The following is a 21,631-nucleotide window of genomic DNA, read 5'->3' as shown; positions in this document are numbered from 1 at the left end:
GGCACACCGACCTTCCCTGTGGGCCCCACCTAGGCCAGCCCCCTCGGAACCGACCCTTCAGAAGACCACGGGTGGCCCCATTCAGGACCCCACAGTCCTGACAGCCCATGAGCTAACACCCAACCCCCTGGCATGGCCACAAAGCATCTCCAGAGCCTTGTCTTTGCCTCTCTTTCCCCCAAAATGCCCTTAGTGCCCCTGTCCTGCCAGGGACCACCCTCTACTTCTGACGTGCTCTCAACAGCTGCCAGTGCCCAGCACGCACAGGAATAAGAATCCTTGAGTCCCGAGACCACACAGCCTCACTAGTCTACACCCAGGGTGGCCGTCCCCAGGGCCTGATGGAGGGGAGGACGACCAGGGCAGCCCCCTAGGAAGCGAGATCTGTGGAGAGGGGTTGGGAAGGGAGGCGTCCTGGGAAAGGACCCTCACTGAGGAGCCAACCTCTCCGTGCAGGGAAGGTGCCTCTTTCCACAGGAAATCCTTACCATCTCAAGAGCCCCGGGGAAGCAGAACATACATCTGGACTATGCCATGGGGGCTGCGGGGCGTTCACAGGAGCGACGCCGGGGAGACAGGAGCACGTCAGGCTCAGGCTGAGGGCCGCGGAGGGCACCTATGGGCTCAGCCACATCCAGCCTCCCACTGCAGCCTTTCAGCTTTGATCACTCAACTTGGAGAAAACCTTCATCTATGGGGACAACAGACAATGCCCGTTTCTTCTCTCCCACACATGAGCACAGAGTTTTGTTTTTCAATATAGAAGTGAAGGGGACACACGCAGAGAGGAGAGAGTAGACCATGGACCACGGACCGGGCTCCTCACTCTCACCTCCCTTCAGCCATCCCAGAGTCTCACACCCAGGTGTGACCCAGCTGCACGCCTGACCAACCGCTCCCGCCCCTCCAGGTGCTCCAAGATCAGACACATAAGAACAGGCACACAGAGCCACTTGAAACAGTCCTATTAAGAGGCTATTTTGAGTTCTAACTCCATCTAAACTCTTCAGAGGCCAACCTGATAATCAAGCACTGTGACGTCGACCCCAGAATCACTGAACTCAGATAGGCAGCTCACGAGGGCTTGGAATCCATGTTCCAACACGGGCGACTGAATTCGACCAGCCCCATTCCCTCACTCACGCATGCCAAGGCGAGACCACAGCCAGCATTCCATCGATCCGAGCCACTCAGAAGCTGCCCTGACCACCAGCTCAGTGGGGAAAGCCTGGGGGAAGTCTGCCAAGCCCCGTGCCCCATAAAGTGGCAGCACAATGCCCTCATAGCCATGTGCGGGTCAGATGGGAGACCACCCCAAGAGCAGGTAGCAACTGGGCGGGGGCAAGCTGGGGCACAGGATGCCTGTGTCTTCGTCTCCTGGCTGCCAGCCCACCATGTAAGCCCTTAAAGCACAAGCAGGCCTCAGCCCCCCGGTGTCTGACTGGAGCCCAGCCCAGTCCTGACATGTCACAGGAACAAGCGTGTCAACTCAGAGGCAGCACCCCCATGCATCTGGCAGCCCCCACGGAAAGGTCACTGGGCCTTTCAGAGCGTTGGGGCTGAGCTCAGGTGAGCAAAGCCCTTGGGCCCAGTTAGAAAGAACACCTGCTTCTCCCAGTGGTGAGATGCTTTCCAGGAAAGCAGGAAGGGAAGGAGTAACACCAGAGGACACGTGACCCTGCAGGGCAGGCACGGGACAGGCACCATGCCCGCAGCCGTGGGATGAGCTCCACCCTCAGGGCTGTTGGCCCTGAGTCCCCAGGACTGCCGAGGCCTGACACTTGGTCGGTGCTCAACTGTCCCAAAGCCGGAGGGAAGGTAAGATTCCCCCCTGAGGGCAGCACAAGGGACGCCACTGAACACTCTGTGGCAGGGCCCAGCACCATCGGCAGCTAGAGGCACTCAGCCACTCACCCAGCAGTGACAGGCCCCAGCGACAAGCTCTGTGGGTCCTGTGCAAACCCGGGGAATGAGAAACACAGGCCTGACCTCATGGGTCAGCAGGCTGATGGGGCACAGAAACTGCATGGCTCACGTGAACCAAGAGAACATGACACGAAGGGTCCTTGTTGCTACCTGTCAAGCCACAGCCGAGATGGAAGGAGAGAGCCGTGACGTCACAGAGCAGCCCCTACAGAAAGCAGTCAGTTCCTGAGGCCGTGGGCACCGCTGGACCAGTGAGTCAGACCTCTACAAGGCCCTGCTGGGATAGCCTCCCCCCAGCCCCACCCCCTCACAAAACAGGGCCGGTGCACACCACTCAGCCACCACCACGGGCACAAGATGGTCGAGAGGCAGACACACAGGTATGACTGGCACATGAGAGGACATCCGGAGGGGGGTGAGGGGGCATCCAGGGCACGGGTCTGTCACGTAGGAAAGGAGCAGGGGAGGGTGACCCCAATGTGGGCAAGGACGGGGCTTAAGGCAAAGGGTTAGAGCAGAGGAGCAAGTGAGAGACAGGAAGTGTAGACCACCACCCCACCCCACCCCCGTTTAGATGCCCACCCGGCTGCAAAGGAAAGCAAAGCACGGGCCGAGGATAATGAGCCAGGTCTGTATACGAACTCTGCGGAGACAGAGGAACGGCTGGCAGCACACTCAGGGGGCTGGCCCCACGAGAGGGATTCTGGCCGGCCCCCACGACAGAAGGGGAGGAACAGCGAGGCCCTCAGGAACTAAGAAAGCCCAGCCTCCCACAGGAGCACGGTTTTCCGTTTCCATGAATCCAGCTAAAGTGCCCCAAAAGAGTTGTTCAAACTACCAGCCGACAGATGGCCCTGCCCTCTCCCCTACATACCGAGGGGCAGAAAGAGGCTCCACATATGCGCCGAGCCCAGGGCCCTGACCCATGACACCAGCGCCTGGATGGCCAACTCTTCCCGCCGGGATGCCTTCTCTGGTAAACCTCAGCCTTTCTTGGGAAGTGGAGGAGAGAAAACTCATAAAACATTAAACTGCTAGTTCCAAGAGTAAGCTGAACTCTGGGGTCACTGGCATTTCCGCAAGCCTTTGGGAGTCCAAAACAAAGCGCTTAGTGCTTGAAGGCGAAGTCGGCATGCCTATCGATCAATGCCTTTTTGAGCGGGTGTCTGCTGCGGGAGACGAGGTCTGAGCTTCGGAGAACCATCTTTGTACTGCGGCCCCTTAGCGTCCGCCTCCTCAGCAAAGTCCCGGTCGGAGAACACCCACTTTCAGGGAACAGAGGACACAGCTTACTCTGAAGCAGCAGGAGACATTTTAATGACCTTCCTGGAGACGCGGCAGAAGCAGGCTCTGGCCCCGTGTGACCTCCGCACCTGCCCCCCCCGCCCCCCCACAGCTGTCTGTGTCCTCCCAGGAAGAACATCAGCCTCCCCGCGTGTGCAGAAAGCCCAAGGACCGGCCACCACCTCTGGGAAGGACCTGGACAGGGCGCTGCAGTATTGCAAGAAGGGCGGTCATCCCCTGGTGGAGCTCTGCTCCGTGTGCGGGGCCCGGGCCTCGTCCTGCCAGGCTAGTAAACATGGAGTATGTGAACGCCAACAGCCATTGCCAGACTCGAACTCAAAACAACTCCAAGCCAAGCAAACCTTTATCCAGGGCACTTGGACAAGGTGCTGGCACATAGCGTGGGATTATGCTGACCACTGCAGACCGCTGCCCAAGGGCATTAACAGCACAGCACAAGCTAAGCCATGGGGTCTCCAACATGGACCTGATTTCTACCAAGTACACTTTTGTGCAAAACTAAAAAAAGATTAACCAAACTTTATTCACATTAACAAAATTTTATTCACATTAACAAAATTTTATTTTATTTAGGGATTTTGCAAAATCCCTAAAGCATCTGCCTTCAGAAATGTAGAGCAAACCACTAACTTCTCCAATTTAATAGACAGGAAAATTCTGGTCCCCAGCAGTTCACTCACTCACACAAGGCCCTATGCACCCCACAGCACCACTGTCCAGGCCAAACCACTCTCAAACAGGTGACCCTGTTCTCTGTCTAGGGTACTCAGGCTCCCAGGCTGAGTCGGGACAAAGAGACACACACAGGTCCAGCCCCAGACACGATAGGCCCTGGCAGCAGCTGCACCCACAAAGAGGCTGCCAAGCTCTTGGCTCCATCAAGGCTCAGCAGGGAATGCTAAGAGGCTGAACATTCTAGAAGTCTCTTTGTCTGGGAGAAAGAAGGGGCAAGCCACAGAAAGGACAGGGTAGGGCTAAGGGCCAAGGAGTGGACAGCAGGTCAGAGTCAGCTGATCCAACACAGGGAGGTGTAATTGGCGTGTAGGTCAGGTGCTGCTCCTGGGCACAGGACACCCACGCTGTGTGACACCAGGCTTAGAGGCTAACATGGGTCACCAGCAGCTGGATGGCTTGGGGCTGCCAGGATGCCAAGGGGCCAAAGACAAGGCAGGAGGACACCCAGCTGGAGCAAACCCAAGGGACAAGGCAGGATGGACAGAGCCCTAGACAGGCCAAACTCCAGCCAATCTAGAGCACTGCGAGGGGTCAGTGTGCAGGCAAAGGCCAGGGAGAACCCACCACCTGGGTGAGGAGAGACTGGGGGCCCAGGTGCTGAGAAGGGGGCAGAGCAGCTATCCTCCAGGATCAAGGGGCCATGCAGGCTTCAGGTGGTCTCAGTGACAGGGAGCACCTGTCAGAGCCATCCCCAGGGAGAGGGCTGCTTGGAGAGGATCAGCCTCCAGCCAGAGGGATTGCACTGCTAGCCACTGGGTCCCGTGCCACATGGATTCCCTGTGGACTTCGGGTTTCCTTCTGGAAGGTATAGTAGCAGGGTGGAGGGGCAGGGGGTAAAAGGGATCAGCACATTTTCAACAGATCACAGACAAGCAACACATTACACACTAAATGGACTGACAGGCCCCACACCTCAGCCCCCTCCCTCTCCTACCAGTCTTCCTGCCTCCATTACCCAGGTCAAGGCACATGGTGGGCACATGGCCAGGAACGGTCTCCTACTTCCCATGACCATCTCACAGCCTTGAGGTGACGCCCATCAGATCACAAGCTTCCCTCCTGCACCTTGCTCTAAATCTTTGCTGTTTGTGCTCACGTCACAGTTTCTAGATTCACGTGTGTTTGTCGTGCTTAATGCCTCTGCCCCCAACTGTGTTCCACCCGGCCAAAGAGGAATGGACTTATTACCCTACACCTGAGTTTGACCATGAAGCCTTCAAAGGCACGTCTTACGGTTCTGAAGGACGCAAGCTCCACCCCCAGTCCCGCCCCCGAGTTCACTGATGGCTCGGGGCTCCCAGACCAGCCAAGGACAAGAGAACAGATGTCCGGGCCTCAGAAACTGCATGGCCCGGAGGAAAGGATGGGAACGGCCCAGCTGGGGGGTGGGGGGGGGGACTCAAGCAAGCAAGCAAGCAAGCAAGCAGCAAGGGCTCCTGGGAGTGGACATCAGAGGGACACAGATGGGTTTGGGGGAAACTTGACCCAGAGGAGGGGAGGGCGGGAGGCACAGGAGGACCCTGCTCAAGGCCAGGCTGAGGACAGTGTGCCCTGGCCTGCTCAAGAGGGATCCACCAGTGACAAGCACTGAACACATATGGAAACCGAATGCCTTCCTGAGGAGCCCCGGCGGAACGGTCCAACGAGACAGCATCCCCGAAATGGCACACACATCCTGTGGCCACAAGAAACACATGCCCAGCCATGTTCCTAAGAATGTGGCAGGGGGCCACACAGCAGCTCCAGAAGGCAGGGACACAGAAACACTCTCCCAGAGGCAGCCCTGTGCCACGGGCAGGGTTCTACTCCCAGCTCCCTGCCGAGTGAGGCTCTGGCTGCCGCTGGGGCTGGGTGCACTGCCTGGAAGCCATTACACCCCACACAGCCCACTGCCAATCCCAAGGCACTCAGGAGAGTGGGGCGCTGACGGCGGCATCCAGAGAGCCCTGGACTGCCCTGCTGGAGAGATCCAGTGGGGGCCCGCTCAGCATCTGACTGGTTGGATGCTCCCAGCAAGCCTGACCTTCCACTTCCTCCCCAGTAAGAAGGAAGCCACTCACCTCTGCCCTGCTCTGCCTGAAGGCGACAGGGAATCTAAGGAGACAATGTGGAAAGAGCAGAGCACGCATGAAGTCCCCAGCCGTGCGCCTGCCCTTGGGGGTGGGGGGGTGTGGATTAACAGCCCGGGTGGAGTAGCCACCATGCAGCCTTGTCCATGCTGGGAAAGGCCGCCTTGACAGACCCCAGGCTGAGATTTGCTCGTGTACACTTGCCAAAGCACATGCGTAACAGAAGATGAAAGCAGAAGTGAGCATCCAGGGTCTCTACGGACGGCGGAACTTGGGCCGCCCAGCATGCGACAGGCTTGCAGACAGAGGACACCAGCAGCCCGGTCCTGCCAACCCGCAGGAATCCCAGGAGACGGCCCCCAGCCCTGCCGGCGAGGGAATGGGCCAGCCCGGAGCCCCACGTGCACGGGGGCACCCTCCCCACGTGGGGCCAGCCTTGCCCGGCACCGCGAGGGCAAGTCTCAGGGACAGCAGCGCAACCACAGGCTCTGTCAGTCTTGCCGCGTGCTAACTGTGGTACAACAAGAACCATGTGTGGGGGGAAGGAAGCGAGAAGAGGACAGAGGCAGGTGGCACCTCCTCTGTGGGTCCTGCTAGCACTCATTAGAGGGGCCACCTCAGCGAGAGCAGCGAGCCTCATCCCAGCGCCCCATGATGCCCAGGCCGGGTGGCACGTGGCTGTCTTTACACAGGCCATCTGATTCCCGTCCTCAATGTATCCAAGTGTCATTACACATTTCTCTGAAAAATAAAAATGCAAGCCCAAACAACAGAAACAAAACCAGAGAAGGAAGGATTCGAAGAACCTGCCCAGAGGAGGGGCAGGAGGCACACACCAGGCCCCCTGCCCGTGGCCCGGTGCCGCCTTGGACAAGCCTGCTGCCCCAGCATCTCCAGCTGGATGGCCGGGTCTGCACCATACACCCCCCTTGAGATTGAGAATTAACCTTGCGGTTGCAATTCAGTCCCACTGTGATGAATCATGTGGTCTAGCCAATCTGTCCCCAGCCTGCAAACACACAGGTGGGGCTGCCTCCGAATCACAGGCATGGGGAGCCCCCGCGTCCCCCAGTGCAGGCGTGCTAGGCACACGGCAGGATGAGCTCATCACCCACCCCAGGCCACCCAGACTCAGCAGGGCAGGATGTGGCAGAGGCAGAAGGCACTCGGACCCTCACGTCCTCAGGTGCCATGGCCACACCCTGGAGCTGCTGAGGGGATGAGGGTCTGTGCACAGTCCTGGTCCTAACACAGGAAGTCACACGAGAAACAACAGGCAGCAGGGCTGGGCAGGAACCCAGCCAAAGGGGCCGTGTTCCTGTTCTTTCACCCGAGCTCGGCTAAGCGTCCACCACTGTTCATGTCGCATCTGCGGCCACTTTCATACAACACTCTGTGGCCCAAAAGGGCAAAAGCCATTCATGACCTGGCCCCTGCAGACACCGGTTACCGGTCCCTGCCTCTACCACATGTGCCGGACTTAAGGTTCGGAAAGGCAGGAGGCAGACAGACCCCACCCAAGGTGCTCCCCACCAGCCTGCTGGCGGCCACAAGCACACCTGCTGGCATGGAGGGCCCGGGGCCGTGCACGTGCAGTGTTCATTCTTCTTCAGAGAGATGATGCCCGAAGGCACCATCAGCTCGCTCACTTCCATCCCTTCCTGTAAGACTCCCAGACCATCTCGTCTGCACAGGACCAGAGCAGCTCCAGTGTTAATCCACGGTCACCATGCCCCATGTGAAGGCGGCAGCTGGGGATCCATCCAGGGCAGCTCCAAAGTCGGGCTGCACGGGCACTGGGGCTCCATGGAGGAGCAGAGCTGGGTGTCCTCCCACCCTCTCCATGACTCCGTCCGAAGCTGGGGGCACGGTGTACAGCCGCCCTAGAGGGCATTCCACCTGGCCTCTCCTCTAAGTTGACAGGGGAGGGCAGGAGGCACGGAGGCAGGATAGGGGGTGGCAGACGAGCCAGCAAATCCCCCATATCTATCTCTGGTGTCGGCCCGTGGCCCATTAGCAGCTCCAAGGTGGAAGCACCCAGCGGGCCAAGGATCGATAGACCGCCGAGTTTCAGCGAGCAGAGCTGCGGCCTCTCTCGGCACAGTCTGCAACCAGCACCTGCGCTCTGGTAGCATCCTTCCAGCCACCAGTGCTGCCTGATTAATAAAACCCATCCTGCCTGCCTGCTTCCCCATCGATTTCACCATCCTCGACCCAAAGCACAAGTCAATACCCAGTTAGGTGCGGCCCCTATGTGTGGACGCTGAAGCTGACCCCCTCCTGGAGGGCAGCTGTCTCCCCCCCACCCTGGGGAGGAGCCCCCATCAGGGATGCAGGACACGGGGGCTGCATGGGGGCACACGGGGAGGAGCGCTCCCTCCACGGGGATGACATCCTGGTGCCCGTGGCGGACAAGCTCTCTAAGGGCTGGCACCCCACTAATAAACATCTCTAAAGCATTTCCCATGCTGAACAACAGAAATGAAAGGAGAAAATGAGATTTTAAAAAATCATTAGTTTCTCTTTTACGTTTTTTTAGTGAAGCTGAGATGAGAGAAGCATCTGCTCACCCATCACCGTGTCAACACAGCAGCTCACTTATTAACCCCACTTCCTGCTTGGCGCAAGGCTGGGGCTGGAGAGCTGACACTTGAGAAATGCCAGCTCCAAGCAGTTTATTTCCTCTTGAACTTTAACAACTGACTGAGACAGAAATGACCTTTAGAAGGAAGGGCCAACGCTCGTTGGGACTGCGGGAGCATGGCTCTGCTCCGCGAGCAGGGCCCCTGCCACGGGACCACGCCCCTGCGGTGACCAGGTACCCGGGCACAAGGGCTCCCAGCTCTCCCTCTGAGGCAGTGGAGGCCGCGTGAGGGCTCCAGCCATACCGGGACGACTGCCTGCAGCGTGTGCCCCGGGGCCAACCATCACGTGGGACACAGCTAGCTTCAGACCTGGCCTCCAACACGTGCCAGTGCAGGACCGTGGGCCAAGGACACGAACATTCCCCGACACGCTGCAGGCACTGCCTCTCCCATCACCTTCCAATCTGCGCACCCAAGGGGGGTTTGAACGAACAGCGCCAGCAGGGGTAACGGGGTGGTGGTGGACATTCAGCTCTACTGCCCAGACCGGATATTACAGTTCCAAGTTCAAAAGTGTCTGAATAGATAGTGTAGAAAAATAAAGGTCTGGTGTAATTACAAATGCTCCATTAATTTTCTGAAATCTCTGGAGGAGAAAAGGAGCCTGGCCAACAGAGAGGACAGTCGTGTCAGTGCCAGACATGCCACGTGGTCCCATGGCCAGACTCGGAAGAGGAGCAGGTCGTGGGAGCAGCTGCAAGCAGTGAGCGCCCACAACACGCACTGGTCAGAGGTGATGCAGGGACACCTAGCAGCCCATCTGCCAGAGCAGGTCCGAGAGGAGAACACTAAGAACACCCAGCCTGCCGGCCCATGGCTGGGGACACTGTGGCTCACCCATCGTGCCCCCAAACCTCCCCAAGGCTTCCACAGCCAGGCCCCAGGAAGCACCATCAGAGAAGGAAGGAAGGAGCTGGCAGACAGGACAGACGCAAGGATGTGATCTCAATGAGGAGAACCCACTGCCACGGCCCATCTTTCTTCCTGCTGCAGACAGGGATATAGTCCTGAGCCTGTACAAGGCACGACCACTGGCTTGGAGGCAGCCATAGACTCACTGTTCACACAGCCGACAAATCAATGCAAACCGAGTGTTGGACACCCACCCAGGGAGAGCAGACACGAGGGGACAGCCTTCACGGAGCTCACGGGCAGGATGGAGGTCATGACAGGTCTCGGGAGAAATGTCTTACCAGCAGAGACAAAGAGGACAGGCAAAAGGACTTCAAATCCCATAAAATGCTCCAAGGCCCAGCTTTGTTTTGCCCACAGACGCCAAGGCTCCAGCAACCACCTACATACAGAGACCGATGACCAGACGTGCCCACACTGTTCACCATGGTCATGCTCCCACACATCACACATGAAGACCTAGGGACTGGAAGACCATGTTCCCTGAAGTGACCCCTTCATGGCCCATCACAGAACCAGCAAACTCCAGGGAGCTGCAACGAGTGGGTGCCCCCCTTGCAGTGCCTCACTCTGACACAAGGGGACGCACTCCCAGAAACCTGAGCCCTGGCCCTGGCCCCACCAAGGAGTGATGAGCTCTGAGTTCAGACTACCCTGAGGTCCCACTGAGCTCTCGTCTACTCCAGCACCGAGCCCACCCCAGGAGTGCCCCTCCACGCACCTGACCCTTGTCCCCAAACCACCAGGGGCCAAGGACCTGCCCTGCACTGTGCATCCCCCAACCCCACTTAAACAGAATGGGACGGGGGCAGGGGGCAGCTGCTCAGTGAGCCTATCAGTCACTACCATAACAAAACCATTTGTTGCATGACTGACTTGTTTTTTGAGATTAAATCTACAGAAAATTCACCATTTTCACCATGTTAAAACAATTTAGTGTTTTTTAGTATATTTGCAATGCTATGCAAACATATATTCAAGAAGACTCCTGGGCGCCTGGGTGGCTCAGTGGGTTACACCGCTGCCTTCGGCTCAGGTCATGATCTCAGGGTCCTGGGATCGAGTCCCGCATCGGGCTCTCTGCTCAGCAGGGAGCCTGCTTCCTCCTCTCTCTCTCTGCCTGCCTCTCTGCCTACTTGTGGTCTCTTTCTGTCAAATAAATAAATAAAATCTTAAAAAAAAAAAAAAAAAGAAGACTCCTTCACCCCAAGCCCACGGGCAGCCCTTCCCCAGCCCCTGCCCAGCCCGGTACCCATCACCTATGGTCTGTGTCTGTGGCTTCGCCTGGTGTGGACGTGCCAGCCCCGTGGACTAGTGCACACAGGGCCCTCCTCACTGAGCACCACGGGTTCCAGGTCTGTCGTCGCAGTACCAGGTGAGGCCACACGACGCCTTGATCAGGAAGGAGCGACACCCAGCAGGACAGGTGCACCAACGCCCGGTTTATCTGCACATCACTGGGTGGACTGCTGGTTCCGACCGCCAGGCCTCCTGGCTCCTGTGAGCAGCACGGCTCTCAGCACTCCAGTGCAGGTTTGCAGAGGAACATGCATTTTCAGTGCCCTCGGGAACAGCCCTACACATGGCCATGCCAGGCTGGACTCCGCATGAACCTTCTGAGGACCCATCAGACTGGTTCCCATAGCGGCCGCACCGCCTGGTACCCTGCCCGCTGTCTGTGTGGCTTCCAGTTCCTCACAGCTCGACCAACACTGGTTACTTGCCATCTCTTACAGTCACATTCCAGAGACCCCACGTGTCAGTGTCAGGTCTTTAGAATGACGGAAGTTCACTGCTCCAGGAGCCACGCCCTCCTCCCCGGCTCCTGGCCATCCCAGCCGGCGTGAGGTGGCATCTCACAGTGGTCCCAATGCTCCCATGTGACCATTGCGCATCTAGAAAAACGTCTACTTAAGTCCCTTGCCCTTTGTATTTGCAGTGACATATACATAGCATATGTTTTAACCTCTGCTAAGCACACACTCCCAGGGCACTGAGCACACAGGCACACTGGTACAGCCCCCACCAGCCATCTCCTGAATGTTCTGTCTTCCACACTTGAGACTCTCCCCATGAAACACTGACCCCTCCCCTCCTCTGCCCCTCACCCACCCTCTACTTCCTGTCTCTCTTAGTATGAAGACATGACTCCAGGGACCTCCTATAAATGGGATCCTACAGTGTTTTCCTTCTGTCTGGCTTCTTCCACTGACCATCGTGTCCTCAAGGCTCGACTATGCTGGAGCGGGTACCAGACTTCCCCTCCTTTCAAAGGCTGAACGATAGCCACGTTGTCTGGACACGTCCTATTTTTAAAATCAATCATGGATTCCCCTGCTGCCGGGCCGCCAGGCCACTTCCCACTGCAGACTACGGCAACTGCTCCATCTCCAGCCGTGGGTGTGCCAGCATCTGCTCAAGCAGCCCATCCTCCATGGCGCCTGCCCCATGTCACACGAAATGGCTGCAATTTCTCTACTTCCTTGCCAATCCCGGTTTCCTGAGTTCTTAATAGCCGGCATCCCAGCCACATCGCATATAAGCCATCTGTGTGTCCTCTGTGGATGGATGGCTCAGGCCCTTTGTCCATTTTTAAATTCAGTTTTTAGTCTTTTTGACATTGAGCTGTGAGAATACTATAGACGTTCTGGATGCTAGGTCCCCATCAAATACATGATTTGCAAGTCTCTTTTCCTATTACGTGGGCTGACTTTTCCCTTCCTTAATAGTGTCCTTTGACCCATGTAAGTATTTCATTTGGATTCATTTGGATGAAGCACTCGTTGCTTCTGGCATCCTAGTTAAGAAGCCACTCCCTAGTCCAAGGTCACAAAGACTTAGGACACCAATGCTTCTTCCACAAGTTCACGGTGTTAGCACCTGAGTCACTGTGTGTGCCCTAAGGCAGGGGCCCAAACGGGAGCTCCTGAAATTGTCTGCACACCATGAGATGAGGTAGAAAGGGAGTCCTCCCCTTCTGTGCTTCGGAATAGTTTGAGAAACACTGTGTAAGCTCCTTCTTTAAACATAAGGCAGAATTCACCAATGAGACCATCTGGTCCTGGGACCTTCGCTGGGAATATTCTAGCGGCTGATTACTAATCACATCGGTCCGTCTACAGTTCCCGTCTTTGAGCCACTCTGGCACTCCGTGTGTCTCACGAGACAGTCTAGTGTGTGGGCGCACAGTCCCCCATGGTGCTCTCCCAGGCCCTTCTCCCTCCATGGAGCAATGACCCCACTCCCACTCCTGCTTTGCTGACCCTTCTCCCCCATTTGCTCAGTCAGTTCAGCTAACGGTTTGCCCATTTTAGTCGTCTTTTCAAGTAAGTAACTTTCTATTTGTTCTTTTTTTCTATCCTCTCCTTCGCTCATCTCTAATTTGTACTTCCCCCTGCTTGCTGTAAATTTGGTTTGCTCTTCTTCCAGCTCACTAAGGTGGGACGCGATATTCTTGTCTTCGTGCAGCCCTTAGAGCTGGGAGCGTCCCTGTGAATGTCGTGCGTGTGCCCCGCTCACCCACGGTCATTTCTAATTTCCCATGTTTCTCCCTCGACTCATTGGTATTAGGGAACATGTGGTTTGATGTCCTCTGGTCTATGGATTTTCCAAATTTCCCTCTGTTGTCTAATTTCCATCCCTTTGTGGTAGGAGAACACACTCTGTGTGACACTGGACGTTTTAAACGAGGCACATTTGCTAGCGTGACTTGCAGTCTGCCCTGCACGACGCCCCCCAGACCCTGAAGAGGGTGTGGATGCTGTCAGAAGGTGAGCCCCAGTGCCTCCACACCTCAACCTCCTCACCCACAAATGGGATAAAAACCCCTACTCGCTAGGTTCTTACATGGGGGCAAGGAGAGGAGGCCCATCGGTGAAGGTGCACACCAACTGCGGGCACAGTGCGAGCACGGCAACGGTCAAGGTGAGCTCGCGGGACAGCAGGGCTGCTCAGGCGCACGGGCTCATCCCGCTGAAGCCGGGTGATACTGTGGTTTACCGTGAGGCCTGACGCAGAACCTCGGTGGCAGGTGGGGAGGAACAGACCCACAGCACAGGCACCAGCAGAGGCTCGGGGGGCCGCTTGCGTGCAGACGCCGCCCAGAGGCCACGGCGGGCAGGGCTTCTGGTGCTACTGGGAGGACAGCAGGCGCTGTCCTCGCTGTCCCACATGGCCCGCGAACACAGACCAGAAGCCGCCCACTGCGCCCCGAAGGCCGGAGCTTTGTCCCGGTGGGTCACCCTGCCTCCTGAAGGGCCCCCTTCCTGTGTGCACATCACCAGCGCCTTTCTGGACAAGAAGCCCGCTCAGCAGTCCCACAGGCCTGCGGTGCCCGGCAGCAGGAGGAGGGCTGGTGACAAAGGAAAGTCTTCCCTTCACACAATTTCTTCACAGGAAACGGATTTCAAAGTGGCCATCTGTCTATGAGATTAGCATCCCAAAGCTACACAACCACACAACCAGGGAGCCTGCTCTGGCTGAGCCCAGACTTCATCACAGTAGTAGAAAAAGTCCCATTTAAATGATAATAGTGCGAGGTGCTTACACAGCATTTTTCCAGAAAGAAGATCCCAATGGCACCTCACTGCTTCCGGGCCCAGCAAGGACTCAGGGGCAGGCCCAGGTGGCTGGACCACACCCGCTCCTCTCTCCGCAGGCCCCCTCCTGTACCTGGCCAGGCTGCGTCCCTGAAAAGAGGACAGCAAGCTGAGGGCATCCTTGCTCAGGCTGAGCCCCAGATCCACTTGGGGCACACCCACCTGGGGCAGACTCACCTGCCTGCAGCCCCCTCTTCCACAGCCTCTCCCTCTCCTGACCACTGCCCCAGCCAACCACTCCTTTAGACGCCCTTTTCTTTCCCCACTGCTCTCTCCCTGGCCTCTCCCACGGTCTCTCCCACCGGGCCCAGTCCCTGCACAGCCCAAGTCAGAGCCAGCTGCCTAGCTCCCACAAACCTCAGCATGGCACACAGTGGGCCCTTCCTCCACCCTACCAGACAGGGAGCTGCGGGATGGTGACGCCATGCATGGTATCCAACACCTAGGAGGAGGTGAGGAAAACACCCTGAACAAATGAGGGGAAGACAAGGAGTCCAGTGCACCCAAGGCTGGGAGACGGGGGGTGGGGTGCAGCAGGGGAGTGCCACGTGCCTGCAGGCATTGGCAAGCATAGGTCCAGGAAGCACTGGGGCCAACCAGACGCTGACCCCTCAGATCTGTGCACAGGGAGGGGGCCCTTGGCACTGCAGTGAGGACCGGAGTCCAGAAAGGGAGAGCAGCAGCTAGAACACACATGGGAAGCAGGGGCCGGCATCAGCAATTCAGGCCTTGGGGCGAGCGCTCCCCAGCCATGTGCGTGTGCCCGGCTGTGTGCCTGGCTGAGCCAGCACCTCTGCCACAGCCCATGTGCAGTGTGTGTACCAACCCCCATGACCAGTCCATTGGAACACCCAGAGGAGAAGGGAGCTGCCCTGCAGGGATCCCTCACTCGGCTTTCCCTTCCTGCACAGTGCGCCAGGGCCACGCCAGCAGCTCTCAAGCGGTGGGCCAAGCATTCCACAGAGAGGAGGGAGAGAGCGAGCGGGACCCGGCAGCAGACGAAGGGGCAGGAGCCAGGCATAAGCATGAGAGCACTGTGCACGGCAGGCAGAGTCGTGCGGCTCGAGGCCTGGACTCAGACACGCGGCCACTCCAAAGCGACTGTGGTGAAGACGCTGACCACGATGCTGAGCACGACAGTGACAAGGGCAGAGGCTCTGTGGGTGCCGGCCCTGCACACAGCACTGTGCACTCTCGGGCTCCGGTGGTCTCATGCCAAACCCCAAAGGGAGGCACTCATAACACCCCCAGGGAAAAGTAAAGAAAACAGGGTCTGGGAAGGCTAAGGCTCAACTCAGTACGGAGCACAGCCAAGACCAGAGTGCCCGTGCTCTCAAACACTGTCCAGAGCAGGAGTGTGGCTCCCGGCTCACAGAGCTGAGCACTGTCTGCCTGTCGGACCGAATGGGAAAAGCCAGGCAATGTCACAGAAGAAAAGACCCCAACATGGGGAACAAAAAAGATAAAGTACAGTGTAAAATCCACTGGAAGGTAATTTTAACTACCAGGAAAAGCAGAAAAAAGACAAACCAGCAGGCACATCCTAGACAGTGTATTCAAGAGTCAGAATCATTAAGACGCCAACTCCCCTAAATGAGCCTGTATGTTTAAGGCAATGCCGATGAGACCTGCCCTTATTTGAAATGAGGCCACCACGCTTAGAGCTCATGTGAAGAAAGCAACCGCAACCGAGACACGGAGAAAGCACAGAGAGGATCCCACCACCTGGGCCCACGGACACCACACGCAGCCACCGGAACCAAAGCCAGGCACGTCCTCACGCTCAAAACAAGGAAAAGGGACTGAGACCTCCTGTCAGAGGAGCCAGGCGTCGCGGAAAGACTGGATGTCCACAGGGTCTCGTTAGGACAACCAGAGGTCTCTGGACCACACAGCGAGAGCCCTCTGCTCTGAACACAAGACAGGCTCAGCGGTCAGGGGTTCCAGATCCAAGAACCAGAGTACGACAGAGCAAACTGCAGGAGACCGTTCCCGACTGAGGAAAGACAACGTCCACTCCACACACTCACACGGAAACAAAAACAAAACAGAAGCACTGAAAGAAAAGGCCCATGGACTCAACTAGATAACAATTAAAAATTAACAACTGCAGGAAAATTTCATGAGCAAATAGAGGAAAATGTCAAACTGGGAAACCATATTTCCAGACAAAGGACTAATTTCCTCAAGCTATTAAAAACTCCTCCAAAATTACTTTTTAAGAAGACAGAAAAATAGACAAAGGCTGTGAGCAAATAAGGAGAAAAATACGTTAAGTCACATCTATGCTGAGAGCACTTCAAAAGGAAGACAGCCGAAGGGTCAGGAAGCACTCACAGAGGGGCGGGGCGAGTGACGAGGACAACACACCGGAGGAGCCACCCCTGGCCTCGCTGCACCCACGAGACCCACCACAGCAGGTACCGCGAGGGCGCGAGCGAAGCAAGCTGGTGGCTTCCCCCAGGCGGAGCGCAAATGCCACACTCTGAACCAAGGACACGCTCAACCAGACCTGCACAGAAATACTGCCCACGGTCCACGTGGGAGAAAGACCAACAAGCCGGGGGAACCCCGCCACAACCTCACTGGGCAGCAAGGGGGACCGAACCCACCCAGCAGCCAGGGGCAGGGCAGGCCCTGGCGGGAGGATGCGCGTGGTGTCAGCACCTGATGGGACGTAACGACCCCTCAAAAAGGTGCTGTTTACTAGGTAATGCCGCCATACCGTGTTCCCCTAACATCAGACGTCAGATGGCTGGGACTGGGCCGCAGGAAGGGGGTGTCCTCATAGCACGGGACAGGCCTCCCTGCAGCCCAGCCTGAGACATGGGCAGCTCAAGCTCCGTGGGAGTCAGACACCCATCCAGGAGGGCACAGCCCACGGCCTGCTTCCTTGAGACCCCGCTAGGGGCAAGGCTCGCCCCACAGGGCTGCATCAGGCCGGGACACCTGACAGGAGGGAAGGCAGGCTCTGGAAACACACCAAACCCAAAGAGGTTTGGAAGGGGATGAAGCCGGCCCCCAGGAAAGGATGAGAAGCAGTAATGACACAGGTGAAGAGCTGGGCCTCAGCCTCAGAACTAACCAAATCTCAGTCATGTGGAGATTCAAGACAAGGGCTGCCAGAGCCCCTCCAATCAGAGACTCCAGATCTATCACTCAGCCGGTGACAAGGAGCAGGTCAAAGACTGAGCGGGCGCTAGCCAGAGAGAAATGCACACAACCACAGGCACCGCCCGCCCCTCCTCCCTGGGGCCCTGGAGACGCCACAGAGGGGATGGATGGTGCCCCCGACCGCTCTGCTCCTCTCAGGTAGAATGCCAAGGTGGCAGGGGAGTGGGGTGCCCTACATCAGGGCAAGGAGCAGCCAGGAATGCTGAGGTCACAGACGAGCTAAAGCAGGGAGCTGTCGAGGAAACGAGATCCCCGGGACTGTGAGACGAGTGGGGCCGAGACAGTGAGCACGTGTCTGTTAACAGGACTTCCAAGTGCACCCCACTTCCTCCCTCTTCTAGTCTCCACACAGGGCTGGGGCGGCACCGGAGCTGGGACCAACTATGCCACGGCCGCGAAGACCCCCAGCCCTGGACACACACAGAACCAGCCAGGTGTGGGGGCCCAAGTAAAGTACAACCAGCGTGCACAGGGTCCTGCCCATGCTGAGCACGGGGTGCTGTCCCACAGGCCCGGAGTAGGGTGAGCGCAGGGTGCGCCTCAAGAAGGGTCTCAGGAAAACCATTGAAGCACACCTTGGTGTCCAAGCAGCAAGGCACAAACAAGCCCATCCAGGTCAGAAATCCGGCCGCCTTGGGAGAGGTGCTGACAGAGAAGGTCCTGCTGTGCACAGAGGCACGGCCAAGCTGACGCCAACCATTCCTATTCCGATCTCCTGTGGGAACCTCTGAGAGCGCGAGCTCCTGGCCAAGGTCAAATGGCACATCAGGGGCGGGGCCAGACCTGCACCCACCCTGAGCTGCGGGGGTGCCCCCCACCACCTGCGGTTGCCACTGAGTGAGCACCAGGACCCCTGCGTGCTATACTAGCCCAGACGTCTTGTCATATAGGACAACATGCGGACTTTCCTGGCACCAGTCCCAGGCTAAGGACTCCTCAAGGAGATGGCCAGGGATGCAGACAGGTTTGCTGATGTGTACCAATCAGAGTGTTACTTAGGAAAATGGAAAAAATGAAAAAAGTATCTAACAAGTTGGGGTCGATAGAGCATTCGTAAAGAAAGTTATAGCCAAAAGTTGTTTTAAAGGAATATTTAACACGGAAAATGTTCACAAGATTAAACAAAGAAAGAAGACCCCAACCACAAACTGCACAGGGTGCTACACTTCCCTAAAAATAGTATCAGGAAAATACCGATTCTCCGTGAGCAAGGATCTTAGCCAACACGTTCACGGTGGTTCTCACAGGACAGAAGGACTGTGGGAAACCTTTATTCTCAGCTGTCCTGGTTTTCTTTTGCTTTGTTTTTGTCAAATGCTGTAAATGAGAATGGATTCCTTTTGTAACCACAATCTTAAAAGGTTACTCAAAGAGCTCTGGCCTGCCCCTCTCCGTCCGTCCGGGCGTGGAAGGCTCCCTCCCAGCACATGGGCCGGGGATCAGCCGGCCCCCGTCGCTGGCACGTCCACAGCCAACGGCATGGACACCAGCGGCCACAGACCCTGGGCACCGGCCAGCCACAGGAACCGGGATGAGGTGGCCGGGGAAGCTCTGAGTGCTCACTGGGGCCGACGGGGCTGGGCTGGGCCCCCCCGAAAAGAGGGCACAGCTGGGAGGCGCAGGATGGAAATGTCAGGCCGCTGTCTGAAAGCACAGTAGCTGCTCCCAAGGACATGGAAACAACTGGAGAGACAAGCAGCACAAAGGAAAACATAAGAGAAGGTGAAGAGCTAGCCCAGAAAGGATGACCCCTAATGTGGGGACTTAGGAGGGCGGGGGCTTGGGAGGGCGGCAGCAGGCAGGGAGACGGTGAAGACGGGGAGGAGGTCCCAGGCAGGGGCTGGGGAACCACGCAGGTTTCAGAGGCCACTGCAGAGACTGGTCAGCTTCCCCTCAGACACGAAGCCGTTGGAGGGTTTCAGCAAAGAGTGCACGCCATGAACCACATTCTTACTGCCCTGTGAACGCTGTTGCAGCGAGGTGTCCTCAGGGCATAGCCAGAGGTGTCACGAGGAAGCCAGCGGGTAGTGTGACCGTGACAGAGGAGACTGGTTCCATCCCAGACATGCACTGAGATCCGGCAGGATATGGCCTCGCTACCATTCCCCACAGCACGCCTACCAGGCAGAGGGGCTGCTCCCACAAGTTCCTCCCTTTCAGTTCCTGCCCTGCCCTCCCAGGACCTGCCCCGCTGAGCCCCCACAGGAGGGCCTGACTGTCCTTCCAGGAACTGTGACCTGGCTCCATCCCTGCCACCCACAGGCCACAGATTCCACTGCCCTTGCCCCCCTCCTCATCCCAGTGGGAAGTCCAGCATCAGTGAGAACCATTCCTCTCACTCTGCACCTCTGCTCCCCTCCTGACTTCACCACAGGGGCTGACGATGCCCAAGGCTGCCACCACTGCATCAGCCGCACCCCTGCAGCAGCACAATGAGTATTGCTGAGGGGAGCGCGGGGCCTAGCTGGCTGGTGCCCCCCGCGCAGTCATGCCGCGTCCCTGCCCCGCTGTCTCTCATGACCATTGCAGGTACCGATCTCCACCAACCTCAGGCTTGGCCACAGAGTCCTACTTTGCATTCCATGGAGGAAACAAAACAAACCACACCTTCCTTCCCCTGTGCCCACTCTGCAGCCCCTCCTGCTGCTGGCCCGGATGGCGGCCCATGTCCCAGCCACAGCAGACCCTGATGCCGCCTCCTCTCATCAGTGACGCCCTCACCTCCAGCGGAGCCCATTGTCCCAGCCATCCCGTTAATATGCATCCTGAACACAGCCCGTCAGCTCGTGTGCCCTGAAGACCTCAGTGCAACTGGCTCACCCATCCCCTTTGCAGAACTCACACGAGCCACCTCGCTCCGGCTCTGGGCATGCTCGCTCACTCACACGGGCTTGCCCCCGCACCTCCACAGAACCCACTACTGTCAAGGCCACAACAAACTCCACGCGGCAAACTTCTGCAGGGTCGTCTTAACAGGTCAGCCTGAGGCAGCCACACGTCCAACATCCCTGTTCTGTGACACACCCTTACCTGCAGCTCCCAGATCCCCCTCAGCCCAGGCTCCTCTAGAGCTCAGCCTTCTGGCCTCTTCCTCCTCTATGTACACTCATCAGAAGGAAACAGGTGGACAGATGGACTAAGAAACTAAGGGAACAGCCCCAAACACACACACAGTCAATGCATACAGTGATCACAACAGTCCAGCAGGGAACGGTGGGTGGTCTTTTCCAAAAGTGACCAGTTCGACCAGCTAGTCACCTGGCACAGGAGGCTTCTGAAACCCTGCACCTCACAGCATGCCACACAGGTGGACAGGGGATCTAGACGGGGAAGGCAAATAAGACAGCTCTTGGAAACAAACACGGAGTGCTTTTCTAAGTAATCAAAGATGTCTTGAAAGACACAAAGAGAAAAAGCTGATGAGTTAGGCTTGAGGAGAACGAGTCTGCTACAGACACACACACACACACACACACACAGGTTATCCAAGGAACCCACACAGATCGGTGCGTATAAAGTCAACAACATGATGGGGAAACAGGCACAAGACCTGACTGCACACATCACAAAACTGGACAGGCAAGCGGCCCCAGGACACAATGGTGGTGAGAGACGGTGTGAGCAGGGCTCCCGGCACAGCACGGGGACAACAGGCTGCCGACCCTGCTCACCCACCATGCAGCACACACTCACCAGCGGCCCAAGCAGAGAACCACCCAAACGCCTGCCAGAAGCAGAGTGGTTTGGAACCCAGGGAAAACTTGCACAAGGAAGCATCACGGAGCGGTGACAATGGACAGACAGCAACACCCAACACACAACTCTTGGACTGTGTGTGAGTACCACACACGTGTCTGTGCTGTTCCGCACACATGGTATCACGAGCTCTGTCGAGGCATACACAGGGAGGAATGCACATTTACAAGCCGGCCCGGTGGGACCAGGACACCAGGGAGGACTCTCGGGAGGGGAGCAAGGAGAACACGTGCAGAAGCCACAGCATCCGTGGACACACACTCAGGGCAGTGCAGAGACAGGGTGTACAGCATGCTCAGGGGTAGCCCCCAGCCCGGGGTAGGGGCCCAGGGTCTTCTCCCAGGAAGACTGTGCTTCCCTGAGGAGGGGAAGAGAGTGTCGACAGCAAGGGTCTGGCAAGGGTGGAAAATCTCAGGGCCACCTACACCAACCCCCAGCCACCCACTAAGAAAATAGGGATGTGACATCACCTCGGAGGGCACAGAAATGAGGAAGCAGGTGCCGCTCACCA

General features: G+C 57.4%; 1 protein-coding gene across 4 annotated transcripts in view; it reads right to left on the bottom strand.

Annotated features, from left to right (window-relative positions):
• The window catches only part of MAD1L1 (mitotic arrest deficient 1 like 1), a 313,129-nt gene that overhangs the window by 189,993 nt on the left and 101,505 nt on the right, over positions 1-21,631 (bottom strand). The window lies entirely within an intron of this gene.

Source organism: Mustela putorius, unplaced genomic scaffold, assembly GCF_011764305.1.
Source record: "Mustela putorius furo isolate JIRA1106 unplaced genomic scaffold, ASM1176430v1.1 tig00000139_pilon_pilon_pilon, whole genome shotgun sequence".
Taxonomy (NCBI): Eukaryota; Metazoa; Chordata; class Mammalia; order Carnivora; family Mustelidae; genus Mustela; species Mustela putorius.
Note: the sequence above shows the minus strand (reverse complement) of the source record. Positions and strands in the feature narration are given on the sequence as shown.